The sequence below is a fragment of the Mustela nigripes genome, chromosome 15, assembly GCF_022355385.1.
Source record: "Mustela nigripes isolate SB6536 chromosome 15, MUSNIG.SB6536, whole genome shotgun sequence".
NCBI classification, from domain to species: Eukaryota; Metazoa; Chordata; class Mammalia; order Carnivora; family Mustelidae; genus Mustela; species Mustela nigripes.
Window position 1 is genome coordinate 82,403,134 of NC_081571.1, and position 13,977 is coordinate 82,417,110.

Genomic DNA, 13,977 nt, shown 5'->3' on the forward strand with positions numbered 1-13,977 from the left:
GGGAGGGAGACAAACCATAAAAGACTCAATCTCAAAAAACAGACTGAGGGTTGCTATTGGGGAGGGGACAGGAGAGGGGGGTAGGGATATGGACATTGGGGAGAGTTTGTGCTATGATGAGTGCTGTGAAATGTGTAAACTTGGCGATTCACAGACCTGTACCTCTTGGGATAAAAATACGCTATATGTTTATTTAAAAAAATAAATTAAAAAATTAAAAAAAAAAAAAAGCATGACCTAGAACTTGACATGCTTTCCTGCGGAGCAGCCGGCAGAGACACAGCAGATGCGGGTGTGGAGCAAGAACTCTGGGGCTGAGACAGGGTGAGGGCTGACCGCGCCCTACCCAGACCGAGAGCCCAAAGAGACACAAGGGAGCCAAAGTGCAGCCTGGGGAGCCCAACCCTGGGCTTGCAGCCTCTACTCGCCCCCACTCCAGAAGCAACGGGCACCTACAGGACACTAGAAGAAATACAAGGTAGTGCGCCTACTAACCCATTTTTTGAAAACAAGACATAGTCTCTTCTCCACTGAGAGCTGAGACGCCTTCCATGGAAAGGCTGGGTGAAGCCTCAGAAGGACTAGAGTGATGCCCAGTACAGCACATCCCTTGGGATAGGGTCTCGGGACGCACCAGCCACATGCGTCAATTCCTGTTCTCCCGCTCACCTGGCGGTGCTCACTCCTGCGGAGCCCTGACCGTCCCCTTCTCCTGCCATGGAGGAAGAGTGTGTACTGGAACACCAGGGAATCCACCCCTGGGCTCGCAGAGAAACCAGCCCAACGTGGATCTAGCATCGTCCCCGCCGATGGAGCCGAGGACTTTGTTTTATTTTCCTAAGCAGGGTCAGCCATCAATGGCATTGTTATGATACTACTTTGTGGTTTAATTGTGCACATCCAAAAGCATGTTCTCTTTTTTACACATCCTGTGTACAGAGATGCAGGCCTGATTTTCTGAACTTTCTTCTTTTGTAATTTGTTACACAAGCACATGTGTTACCTTGGATGGAAACTAACCTGCGCCTGCACGTGTGTGGCATTGTGTGTGTACACGCACAGTGTAATAAGGACTGTACACGCACTGATGTGTTGGTAGAGCCTGGGTCTCAGGCCGGTTATAACCCAAGGACTTCAGGACCCGGCATGATCTCACCAGCCCCATCAGTCCTGGGCTGGTGGCTGCCCCTGACTTTGCCAGATCCCTTCCACAGCATCCAGAAGAACCTCACGAAACCCCTGGGATCGCTTCCCCATTCAGTTCTGGCCTAGAGCCCACCAGAGAGACCCTAAGTGAGAGGGCGGGAGGTGTCCTTCTCTAGGGGCATCACCAGCGAACGCATGTCCCCAGCCCTGCCTTGTTCCGGGGACCCTCCCCATCCCGAAGCTGAGCCCTGGTCACCACAGCCGCAGCTAGAACCCCCGATCTGTGCATAAACACGGCGAGCAGGGAAGTGATGCAGGGCCGGGGGTGGAGGTGGGGAAGGCTGCCCAGCCAGGTGCCCAGTCGTGGTCTCAAAGGTAGGCAGGATCAATCTGCTTCGGGGACGGAAAGGCTGAGCCCAGGCAATCCGCACGAGGCCACCAGCTAATGAACAGCAGAGCCCAGATCCAGGCCCGTGCTACCGGACTGCACACGCCGCGCTCCTTGGCCCCAGGGAGAAGGGGCTGGTGCATGGTGCTGTGTAGAGGTGAGACCCATCGCTGTAGGATTTCAGGGTGAAATTGTGCTGGGGTGTGCATGGAAAAAGCCATTTGCCTAAAAGACCATAAAGGGAAACTCTGAGCCTGCAAAGGAGACACCGGTTGGTGTTTGCAAAGAACATCCAAGAGAGCAGTAGAAGTGACGTGAGCAAGCACGAGGTCTGGGGCTCGGACCTGACACGCTCCAGCGCCGCCCGGGGTGAGCTGCGGAAAGGTCCGGAGGCTGGCCTTGACCCAGCGCCCTCCGAGCAGGAGGACCTACAGCGCAGCGTGGCACTGAGGGCAGGATCCGGGCAGCCGGCCCGATGCTGCAGTAAGTTTCAGCGTCTCCCACATACGTCCCCGAATATGAGCGTCCACGTGCTCGTATGTCTTCTCTCTTCAAATCTGCATTTCCGTAAGGATGTGAGTGTTTCCGCTGTAGAATGCGCTCCGATGGCACTGACTGGCCTCGGCGCGTGGCCCCGGCTTATGGACTCGCGGCCCTGGAGCTCCTCAGCTCGGTCTTCCCCGACGCCCTAAGGCCTCGGTGGGAACTCCGCTGCCAGACTGAACCCGCCTTCCGAGACAGGTGCCAACAGGGACTTGATCTCTTGAGTCGGGAAAAGGCAGCCTGATCTTCAAAGTCCCTGTTGCCAGCGTCCCCGGAGTCAGAAGCCGGGTGACGTGCCGTCCCGGACTGCACTGACCGACGTCCGAGTGCGAGGAGGCGTCCATGTGCTTGTGGGCTCCGGCGGGGCTTTGCGTCTGCTGATCCCTGTCTGCGCGCCCGTGCTTTCCGTGCCTCGTTCTTTACGCTTGACCTTCTCCTTGAGTCTGACTGTATTATATAGCCACGGTATATTTTTATTCTATTCCCTATTCTAAATTTAACTGTATGATGACTGGAACACTTAATTTGCTTTATAAGAAAGCAAACAAGAGGAAGTAGCTTTTCATTACAAGCACTAATTGATTCTTCCTGCAGCGTGCTCCGCGGACAAGCAGCTGCTCCTCTCTGACCTGTGGGTTATGACAAAGGGGACGTGGCCCATTGTCTCTTCTGTCTCTGCAGGACAGGGCGGGAGGGTCCCTTTCCCGGGAGGAGCCCCAGGCGGCACTCCATGGCTTCGGGCTTTCCAGAGAAAGGAGAGCCACTGCCGTGGCCCCGATAACACGTGGGGGCCCAGGGCATGGGGGTCCGTGAAGAAAACCGAAGGAGACCCAGAGAGCCCTGGATTCTGATACTGCTGTCTAGTAAAGGACACTTCCAAGTTCTGTGTGCAACAGCAGTCGTTGCTTCCGGTGGCATTCAAAAAAGAAACTACGAGCCAATGGAATAAGGGTCCCCGAAGCCACCGGCACTGCTGACTGGGAATCCGAGCCTTCCTGGTGACCACACACCTGCCGAGAGTCGCATGACACAGAAACTCACAGGCGGAGGCCCACAAAGCATTCGCCTGGTAGGAGCGGCTCCGTACTGGAGCTGATTGGTGATTCGTAACGACGTTTCCAGCTCCGCCGCTGGTATACCCCGAAGGAAGGGGGACGAGCGCACATCAGTTCCCTTTAAGGTGTACTTCCCTTCAGCAGGAAACTACGAAGCCCTTAAAGCGCAGTGGTCGGTAACGGGCCGTAGGGTACTCGATGTCATAAAGATAAGCGTGGGGCAGCTTTCTGAAACATCTTAGGGGAAGCTTTATTTTACATTTTCAAAACCTGGATACGTTATGCCATTGAATAGATCCTTCCTGTTCTAAGATAAAGCACCAGATTCCAACTAAACCCTGTTTCCCACACGTACTTGGCGCAGGGTCTGCCGGTCTCACGACGCCTTCGCCTCGGCTGCGAGGGCAAGTGACGGCTCCGTGCTTTCCTCCTTCCCTGTTTCCAACACAAACAGCGTCCTCCTGACCTCTCTCCAGCTTTGTGGGTTTTCTCCTGGCTCCTCGCTACCTCTCTCCGCCTCCCTGCAGAGCCCCTGAGCAACGGACCCCAAGAAGATCTCGGCGATCAGAGTCTGATGCCGTCTCCTGCCGGTGGAGACTCACTCCTGAGGGCCCAGGAGAGCAAGGGGCCGGTCAAGGCCACGCGGCTCGTTAAGGCAGAGAAGTGTCAGCAACAGAACGTTCCAGCCCCCGTGCCCTCAGACGCCTTCTCTCTTGGATGTTTGCAGAGATGCTCAGGTGTTCCACAGACGCCTACGAAATCCTGAAGGGCACCCACATTAGGAGCACACGTCTCAGAGCAACGGGGTCTTGCGGTGACGTTAATACTGCACTAGAAAAGCTCCCAGAAATCAACCTTTCACGTGGAGAAGCATCCCTCCGCCCGAAGAAGCCTGGGGAAGCTCACCTGATGCCAACCGAGAAGCTGCCCGGGGCAAGGGCCCGAGAGCTTGTGCCCACGAGCGATGGGCGACCTCCAAGGTCAGAGACGCCCACCGGCTCCTTCAGACTGGCCGGAATGGACACACCGGCTTCCGTATTCTCAACATTCGGCTCTTCGTTCCGTAAACACCGCCTGGAGGGAGATCGGGTCTTTGGAGGGTGTGGGAACCCCGGGTTCTGCTGCTTTAGATGCGGTCCCAACTACTCACACCCACGTCCCCACTCATGGGGTTTCGGCACCTGACATTTCCACGGGGGTCACCTTCCCCGAGTGTGACCCCGAGCTGCGCCGCCCTCCCTGACTGCATGCCTGACGTGCCCATAGGTTCCCCATCATGGACAGCAGCACCAGGGCGGACATCTGGACAGCGCACTCTTACAGGGCTGCGTGGGGATGAGACACGGATGCTTTCCACGGAGCACCCGCTTGCTTCCGCTCAGCACACCCCCAGACCCTCGCTCCCAAGCGCCCAGGTCCTGAGGCCTGCCTGCCCACGGCTCACACGGGGACCCGTGCTGTGGGACTCGCAAGTGTTGTCTGTTTGGCCATTAAAACAGGCTGAGTCCTAAGACAACACCATGCACTTCACGGATGTGTCACGCTGTGTGTGTCCTCGTGGACTCGACGTTTCGTTTTAGACGCAAACACCGCCTGTTAGAAAAATCGTTTCATTTGTAACACTGAGAATGAACGGGGTTCTCAATAAACAGGCAAAATCCCTTTACAAACAACGCCGTGACTAAGAAAAGAACGCGTGTGTACTGGGAGGGAAAGTTAAAGAACCATCATGAGTTCTCTTGTCAGCTGCTTCCGACTGGCGAGTTTTGGAACCTCCTGGGACATCTCGGTATTTGGTAGGATTTTTCTCCTCTGGGCGAACGCTGGACCATGTGGGCTGACGTGATGGTAAGAGGAGCTTTGGCTCCGGCTGCCGGCTCCCCCCAGCTCCCCGCGTCCATCTGCACAGCCCTCGGTGCTGTCCTCGGCCCCGTCCACACGTGCGTCCCCTCGTCACGGACGGAGCCAGCTGACACCCGGCTTCTCAGAGGCTTCCGGGAGCACGTCTGTGAGCCTGTGTCCTCAGACCGGGTCAGCGTGCAGTGCCCGGTACCAGTCAGTCCCCCCCGGGCGTGTCCGCGGCGTGTCAGCAATGGTGAGGATGGCCTGGGGACTGTTGGGGGCCACACCGTGTGCCCCCCTAGATTCACAGGCTGAGTCCAGCCCAGCCCCGCAGACAGGGACTGTGTCTGAAAGTAAGACCTTCCAAGAGGTCATTAAGGTAAACTGGGCTCATGCGGGCTGGCCTGAGTCCAGGACACCAGGCATCGCCTAAGAGAAGCGGATGAGGTCACAGACACGAGCCAGGGGAGGACACGGGGAGTAGGCGGCCGTCGGCAAACCGAGGAGACGGGCTCCAGGACGGGGCCCTGAGGGCTCTCTGGGAGCTTGAACGTGAGCCCAGAGCTCCCAGGAACAGGGTGTGGCCGGGCTGGACCCCACGGACATGACCCCTCCTGCCCCGTCCCTCTGCGGGACAGGCACCGCCACGTCGCAGCATCTCGGCTGTGCCTGTCACCCCCCTTTCCGCTCCATCCGGGGCTCCGGGACCGAGTTCGAAGCCGGCAGCCTCGGGTCGATCGCCTCGCCGAGGACGGACGGTGTGAGAGCCAGATGCCATCTGCACCCGGCTGGGTCCCCGCCACACGCGGAGAGAAAGGAAGGACACGCTCCTGCCCTCGCGCCCGGGACACCTTCCAGGGCGCATCTGCTAGAATGCCCGCCGTGCTCGACACATGGCAGCCCCGAGCCCCCCCACCCCGACCCCAGGAGACAGCAGCCTCGGAGCCGGGAGCCCGGGGCTGGGGGGCGCGGGGGGTGTCCACCTGCTTCCATTGTTACCTGCTTCAGGGTACGTTTCCGACCTCATGCTTTGCTCCTAAACGCTTTAATGTGCGTACCCTTAATCGAGTTCAAAGTTGGTTTATGGCTCTGTTTTTCAGACCCTGCCTTGTAAACCTAGTAATATATGGGGTGTTTCTTCTTTGGAATTCCACAATTACTACTTTTTTTTTCTTCAGAATTTCACAATATTTCTGAGGAGAGCTGGAAGCGCTCCCGTGCGGAGCCAGAGCAGAGCTGGAAAGTCCATCTAGGGCGGGCGCCCGTCCTGCTCCGCCTTCCCAGAAACGGGGGCTGGAACTGAAGGAGACGCCTTGGGCTAAACACGTCCTCGTCGTATGTACGTGGAGGAAAGAAAACAGGATCCAGAAAGGGCAGGGGATTGGCTCAGGGCACAGAAGGAGGTCTGTGTGGCCGGGGCTCGAGCCTCAGGTCCGGACCCAGCTCCCTCTTTAAAGCTGTCCTGCCCGGGGCCGATGCTCTCCGTCCCTCCGTTTCGCTGTGTCTCTCGTCGCCCTCCCTCCGTCTCCGAGTCTGTCTCTCTTCCTCCTTCCCCGGCCACCCTCCCTCTGTCTCTGTCTCTGTCTCTGTCTCTGTCTCTTCCTCCCCCCTCCCCCACCTCCTGACTGACACAGTGTGACTGGCTTCAGGGCTGGGTGCAGCCTCTGCGGGAGTCCTGCCCCGTCCCTGGGGACCCTCGCACCCTCGGGCCGGCACCTGACACCTCACCAGGAGTCGGGACACGGGAGTCCACCAAGACGAGGACGGAGGACGGAGAAGTCCCACAAATAACGGCCTGGCTGGGTGGGCTCTCTTGTTATTTTAACTCAAAGTAATTGGGGGATTTCTGGGCAAACTTAGAATTGGCACTAGAAACAATAAATCTGAGAAACGGACTCCACTAGATAGTAATTTGCTTCAGGAAACCAGCGCCGACGGGGCTGGGCCTGGTAAAGTCTGCGTCCTGCTTGAACCGGCACCGCGGCAAAGCCCCACGCGGCGACCACCTCGCATCAAGGCGCCAACGAGACGGGGACAAAGGAGGCGTGAGACGCAGCCCCGGCATGTGGGGGTCCTGGGACTACAGGAGACCATTGGAAGACCCTCCTGCTGGCCGCATGCAGCCTCCGTCCCCTCTGACCCTCCACAGCTGGACACCCCGTCTGAGACGAACGTCACGATGTCCGGCTCCGGGTGCAGCAGGGTCTTCCAGAACCTTCCGGGGGGCAGAGCTGCGCCTGGCTTGCCGCGTCCTCTCCCCCTGCGCCTCGCTTCACGCCGCGCACCCGACGTCAGGGATCCGGGATTCCTGCACAGACGCCTTCCTCTGGGGCGCCCGGGGGGCTTGGCTGGTGAGGTGTCCGGTGGGTCATGTGGGCTCAGGTCACCGTCGCAGGGTGTGCGACGGAACCGTGCGTGGTGCTCTGCACTCTGCAGGAAGTCCGTTTGCAATTCTCTCTCCCCCTGCCCCTCCCCCTGCTCGTAAATACATAAACAAATAAATAAAATCTTCAAAAAAAAAAGAAAGAAAGAAAGAGGGGCGCCTGGGTGGCTCAGTGGGTGAAGCCGCTGCCTTCGGCTCAGGTCATGATCTCGGGGTCCTGGGATCGAGTCCCGTATCGGGCTCTCTGCTCAGCGGGGAGCCTGCTTCCTCCTCTCTCTCTCTCTGCCTCTCTGCCTACTTGTGATCTCTCTGTCAAATAAATAAATAAAATCTTTAAAAGAAAGAAAGAAAGAAACCTCCCTCCCTCTCCCATCATCATCCCCCCCCCCATTATTCCTTGACCTTCAGCGTCGGCAGAGCATCTGGGTGCAAAGCCGTCCTTCCTTCCAGCCAGGTAGCTCGGTGGCAGGCCCGTCGGTCCCCGGAGGCCACCAGGCCCCCTCCCCCGGGCTCCCCCCAACATCCCTGTCCTCTGCTGCCCCCCCCACGCCCCACAGCATCCCAGGAGGCACGGCCGGGCCTGCTGGGCAGCTCTAGGCACAGTTCGAAGCCAAGGGCTGGTCTTTGAAGTCCCTGCAGTCACCTCCCTCTGTCTCCCTGTCCTTCTGTCTCTCTGTCCATCTCTCTCTCTAGTCTGTCTGTCTCTCTATCCCTTTCTCTCTCTAGTCTGTCTCTCTAATCCATCTGTCTCTCCGTCCCTCTGTCTCTCTAGTCCATCTGTCTCTCTGTCCCTCTGTCTTTCTGTCCTTCGGTCCCTCCGTCCCTCTGTCTCTCAAGTCCATCTGTCTGTCTGTTTCTCACGTCTATCATCCACGCCGTATCTAATATGTCCGTCCCTTTGATCTACGGATCGAGAACCAGCCTCAGCCAGTGATTACCAAGGGCTTCGCCACGGTGACTAACGACCGAGGCACAGCCTCCTCGGAAAAGCGACCGAGCTGGGGACACGAGCCACGCGCTCGCCCGACATCTCCCTACGGGTCCGACGACAGACAGCTCTCGGGTGACTCGGGTTTGCTGAGGAGAAATTAGACAGAGATCGCACTATTAGCCTAAAATAAATGCCACGAAGCTGCTGAATATCGTCAAGCTCCTGAACCTTAGAACGTGGCTTCCACAGAGGATGGAGGCGAGGTGACGGCTGACGTGTTGGGGGGTCAGGACCGCGGGAGGCCCCGGCCCCGGCCCAGAAGGGCCCAGACGAACGCTTGGGCACTCACACGCTCCCTCGGCTGACTCTGGGTTCTGCTTCTTCTCTCTGGGAGTTTTAAAATTAGTAAGTACACACTCGTGTTGTCTATTTTCTAGACACAAACTAATTAAGGTGTTTGGGTGTGTCCCGGTGCCTTTTTTTTTTTTTTTTAGATTTTATTTCTTCATTTGAGAGAAGTAGTGAGCGCACACGCAGGGGGAGCAGCAGAGAGAGGGGGAAGCAGACCCCCCGCTGAGCAGGGAGCCCGACGCGGGGCTCGATCCCAGGACCCTAAAATCATCACCTGAGCCGAAGGCGGAGGCTTCACCGAATGAGCTCCCCGCGTGCCCCTTGCTTTTTGCCTCTAAGCAGCTCTGTTAGGCACCTTCACAGACCAGGACGCGTAAGGCTCCCTCGTCAGCAGACCGCAGACCTCGGAGACTTGCACGGACGCTCGGATGTCCCACCTCGTCTTCATCACGGCCCCGCTGGACCCCAGTTATGGTATTTCCGTTTCTCACAGACCCATGGCCACGTCTGCACGCGTCTGTGAGCGTGCCCGTCGAACAAGTTCCTAGACGTGAAAACGAATTCCTAGAGAGGGAATGACTGGATAAAAGAACAGTTTGTTTTTAAGTAGTTTTGAGGAAATATTGTCTGCAGGCTGAGACGTCCGTGAGCAGCGTTTCTCACACACCAACCAGCAAAACCACTCGCTAACCAGGAGCTGGGACGTCCTCGGAGATGCTGGTCTGGACAGTCAGGGCTGTGGCCCCGGACCCCGCGTCGCTGACCAGGTCCCAGCTGCTGTGCCGCTGCCCTGGGAACCACGCTTGGCATTTACTTGGTTTCGAGAAAAGAAGTCCTCTGACCTCTGGGAGCCAGAGCTGGTGTCCTCTCTTTTCCGACTGTGCTGGCTGTCCTGCCTGTGCCCGCCCCAGTGAGCGAGAAGGCAGGTCGCTGGGGAGGAGCCCACGGCCCCCGCACCGTGCCCCCGCCCCCCGCACCTCCTCCCCCTGCACGGGCCCCACGCCCCCCGCACCTCCTTCCCTTCTCAGAAGCCGCCCGGGGCCTCGAGGACTCTAGGGACGTTTCGTAAGCTTTCTGGGGGTTCCTCTTCACGCCTTTCCAATGAGGCTCAAGACAGGTAACTCCCACTAATGCCACCACGAAAAGTCCTGCCCTCCTGGCACAAAGTTCCCAGGATACCTCCGAAAAAAGCCCCCCCCCGCCCCCCAGTGTGGCAGGAATACTCCATGCGGCGCCCTCTTCCACTCCGCGTGAGAATCCATCTCGGCGCGCAGGCATCAGGCACCAGGACGGACGAGCTTGTTTGCATGTGCACGTGTCACATCTTACACAACAGGACGGGAGCCACGGGGGAGTGGGGTGCTGCTCCCTGGAACACTCCCCAAGACAGCTCCCAGGAAGGCGACCCAAAGTCCCCCATGCCCAGGACACAACGACTCACTGCACACTTACTTGAGAAGAACAAGCAGCTCGAATTCAAGTCCAAGTCCTAGTCTCATCCAGCCTCCGCTTGCTCTCAGGACCCGCCCGCCGGCCCACCGGGACGACCCTCCTGGGCTTCCTCCTCCCGAGGGCTTCACAGGCCCCTACATGGCAGAAAGCCTGGTACATGGCCACCTCGTTCCATCTGCTTCTCATGGACGTAACTGATGCTGACTTTATCTCCTCACGAGCCACACTGGGAACAAGATTCCCGAGTCTTCTCACTCCCGAGACCTCCTGGCATGCTGGGTCCCATGACGGGGGCCATGGCTGAAGTCGGAGGAAATTGGACTTTGCCTTTGGGGAAACCCAGCTCCATTCCAAACCCTGCCCCTTCGACCCATTCTGGGCTTTTCTTTTAATTTTTTGAAGATTTTATGTATTTGGCAGAAAGAGACAGGGAGAGAGGGAACACAAGCAGGGGCGGAGGGAGAGGGAGGGGGAGAAGCTGGCTTCCTGCCAGGGAGCTGGATGCAGGAATCCGCTCCAGGACTCCGGGATCAGGACCTGACCCAAAGGCCGATTCTTAACGACTGAGCCACTCAAGTGCCCCCTCATTCTGCGCTTTTCTACCATTTTGCCTCACGGGCTCCCCCTGCTTCTGGTGATGGGTGTGATTACTCCTATGCTGGGTGACAGGTAAGACATCGGATGCGGGGGCACCTGGGTGGCTCGTGGGTTAAGCCTCTGCCTTCAGCTCAGGTCATGATCTCAGGGTCCTGGGATCGAGCCCCGCATCGGGCTCTCTGCTCAGCGGGGAGCCTGCTTCCCTCTCTCTCAGCCTGCCTCTCTGCCTATTTGTGATCTCTCTCTGTCAAATACATAAATAAAATCTTTAGAAAAAAAAAAAAAAGACATCAGACGCAGGTTGCCGTGGGGCACCGACTCAGGACACAGGTCCTCCCTCTGCACGTGTGGTCAGACAGGTCACACGCTGGCCTGTGACCACAGGGCCGGCAGGTGACGGGGCCCGTCTCCAGGCTCAGCCGTCTGTCCCCGTTCGCTGCCCACCTCACGTCCCGGAGCCGGGAGCCTGGTGGCCGGTACTTCTGGAGTCCTTGTCGGCAGCTCTTACTCCTCCCAGCTTCACGGAGGACAGCACTCGCTATCGGAGTGGTGTCCCGCTGGTCGGTGGGCGTGGACTTGTGATGTGGCTGGGCGCTGGTTGTCCCCACGACGGTAGCTGGGGCGCATATTTCATACCGATGTGAGCGCTGCCCAGGTCAGGAAGAAAGCGTGGACACGCCAGGTGTCCCATAGAATGGCCCGGCGCGGCCCCGCCCTGGGGATGGCAAGGCGGCATGGGTCCGGGCAGGGGGCAAGCCTCCGTCGCCGAGCCCACAGCTTCTTGTAGACCCCACACTGCCCCTGTGGGCAGCCTTTGCCTTCGGGGTCGCCGAGGCCTGGAACAGATTTGCTGACCACGACCCCGAAGCCTCAGGCGCCGGGTGCCCTGCGGCAGGCACGTGCAGCTGGACAGGGTCGAGGCCGGCTCCCGGTGAACGGAGCAGGAAGCAGGGCCCTGTCCCTCACCCTTTTCAGAGCCCTTGGCCTCGTGAAGGATGCCAGGGCTCCGAGGGTCCCTGAGAGACGGGAGCTGAGCGAGCCCCAACATGAGACCCAGGTGTGCAAGCAGCGGGAAACCAGGGAGATGCTGGGGGGCCCCCGGCGGGGTTGCAGTCAGCTCAGGCACATCCTCGGGCCTCCGGGTGCGGGCAGGTGGGCAGCCCCCGAGCCGTGGTCCTTCGTCGACCCCGTGGATTGAAAGTTATGGAGCGTCAGGGTCGCTGGGGAGTAGCTCCGCAGGAACCTCCAGTGTTGCACAACCCCCAGGCCCCACGGCTTTGTCACTCAGGCCCCACAAAATGGGGGTCCACATCCCAGTCCTGTGCCCATGGGTGTGGCGTCCCTGGGAAGCTGGATCCTTGCAGACGCCCTGGGCGGGCATGCCGGAGTAAAGAAGCTCTAAAGCAGGGCCGCGTGAGCAGAGGCACAGACCCGGCGAGATGGCAGCCGCCGCCATGGAGGACCAAGGCCACCTGCAGCCCCAGGGGCGGAAGAGGAGCCCCGGCAGCTCCAGAGGGCCCGTGTCCCCGCCGACCCCCTGACTTCGGACTTCCTGCCTCTGGACAGAGACGATCAGCTCCTCTTGTCCCGGGGCCGACCGGTTTGTGGCGCCTGCCTCAGCAGCCCCGGGGGACAGCAGCCCCGGGGGACAGCCCCAAGTGCGGACAGCAGGGCCCCAGCACCGCTGTCATGCCACCCCCCCGCCGCTCAGGCCTCGCTTGCCCGGCCCTGCACACAGGGGCCACTTGATCATGCCGGCAGCCAGCCAAGGAGAGGCTGTCGGGATCCGGACCGGAGGCCCACGGTCACATGCTTCGGATGTCTGCGGCTCAGAGAGCGGTGCCGGGCGCCAGGACGGACTTGCTAACATTTCTGGCACCGCTGGCTGCTCTCCATGGACGCCGACTGAGTCACCGAGGAGGCGTCCCCCCAGCGAAGGTCAGGGGCAGACCTGGAGGTGGGACGGCTTGCCTCAGCACCGCCGAGTCCCTAGTAGAGGCCTGGCGTGGGGCTTGCGGCCGGCAGCCAAGGTAGGCACTCGGTCACTCTGGCATGGGGATGACTCACAGAGGCAAAGGGCGCTCCCCTGTCACCTAATATGCTCCCGGCTCGTGAACCAGCTGCCGACCAACCCTGGAGACCGACCCGCAGGCAGCCAGAGCCACCGGTTCCCGACCTTCTGAGTGACAAGCACGGGGCTGCCTGAGGGGGCGCTGGCTGGGGGCGTGTGGCTGTGTCCCTGTACACGTGCTAGCCTGGGTGCACACACATGTGTGAGTGTGCGCCTGTGTGTGTGAAAGTGTGTGTGCCCGTGTGTGTGAGAGCATGCGGCCACGTGTGTGCGTGTGTGAGTGTGTGCCAGCATGTGTGACGAGTGTGCAAGGGTAGCTCGTCAACAACAGACACGTGGTTCTCACAGTCCTGGAGGCTGGCGTCCGGGGTGGGGCCGGCCATCTGGGGAGGGTGTCCTGCGGCCGCAGCCTTTTCGGGTGCACATACTGTGAAGGGACCGGGGCTCCTCGGAGTCCCCTTCATGGCAACACTAATCCTACTATGGGGGTCTTGCCTTCATGATCCCCTCTGACCTGAATCCCCTCCTGATCCCTCCCGCAGAGGGTGGGGATTTCAACACGGGAACCTTCAGAGGACAGACGCATTCAGACCGTGACGGTGAGTGTGCGTACTGCTGTGTGTGCAAACACCTGTGTCCTACCGCATGTGTGTGCGTCTCCGCGTGTGTGTGTCTCCCCAGTGCACGCATCTCTGCACACATGTGCACGTGTCCCCACATACTTGTGCACACGCATGAGGAGCCCAGGAGCTGGGCGGCAGCAGAGGCCGGCAGGGGGACGGGCAGGGGGACGGGCAGGGGGACGGGCAGGGGGACTGGCAGGGGGACGGGCAGGGGGCAGGGGGCAGGGGGCAGGGCTACGGGCAGGAGGGCCAGAGGCCAAAGGAGGCCAGGCTTGCCTCCGCAGACCGCAGACCGGTCCCTGGGGGGAAGGGCGCTGGTGCTCCGAGGCCTCGGCAGGCTTTTCACGGACTGTGCTGCCACCTAGCGGGACAGCGGCGGCCGGGCGTCCTGCGGGAAGAAGAGACGCGTCTCCGCCCAGCCCAGAGCGGCCCCTGTGGCACTGGGACAAGGAGGGGTGCGTGGGGTAGGAAGGCGGGCAGGAGCCCGGAGGAGGCTCCTTATCCCCAGGCCACCGCAGTGAGGGGGTCGTGCTGCCTCCTGCGTTCGGAGGGAGGCCCAGGCGCCGTGGGCTTCTGGTGTCCACACTGGGCCTCC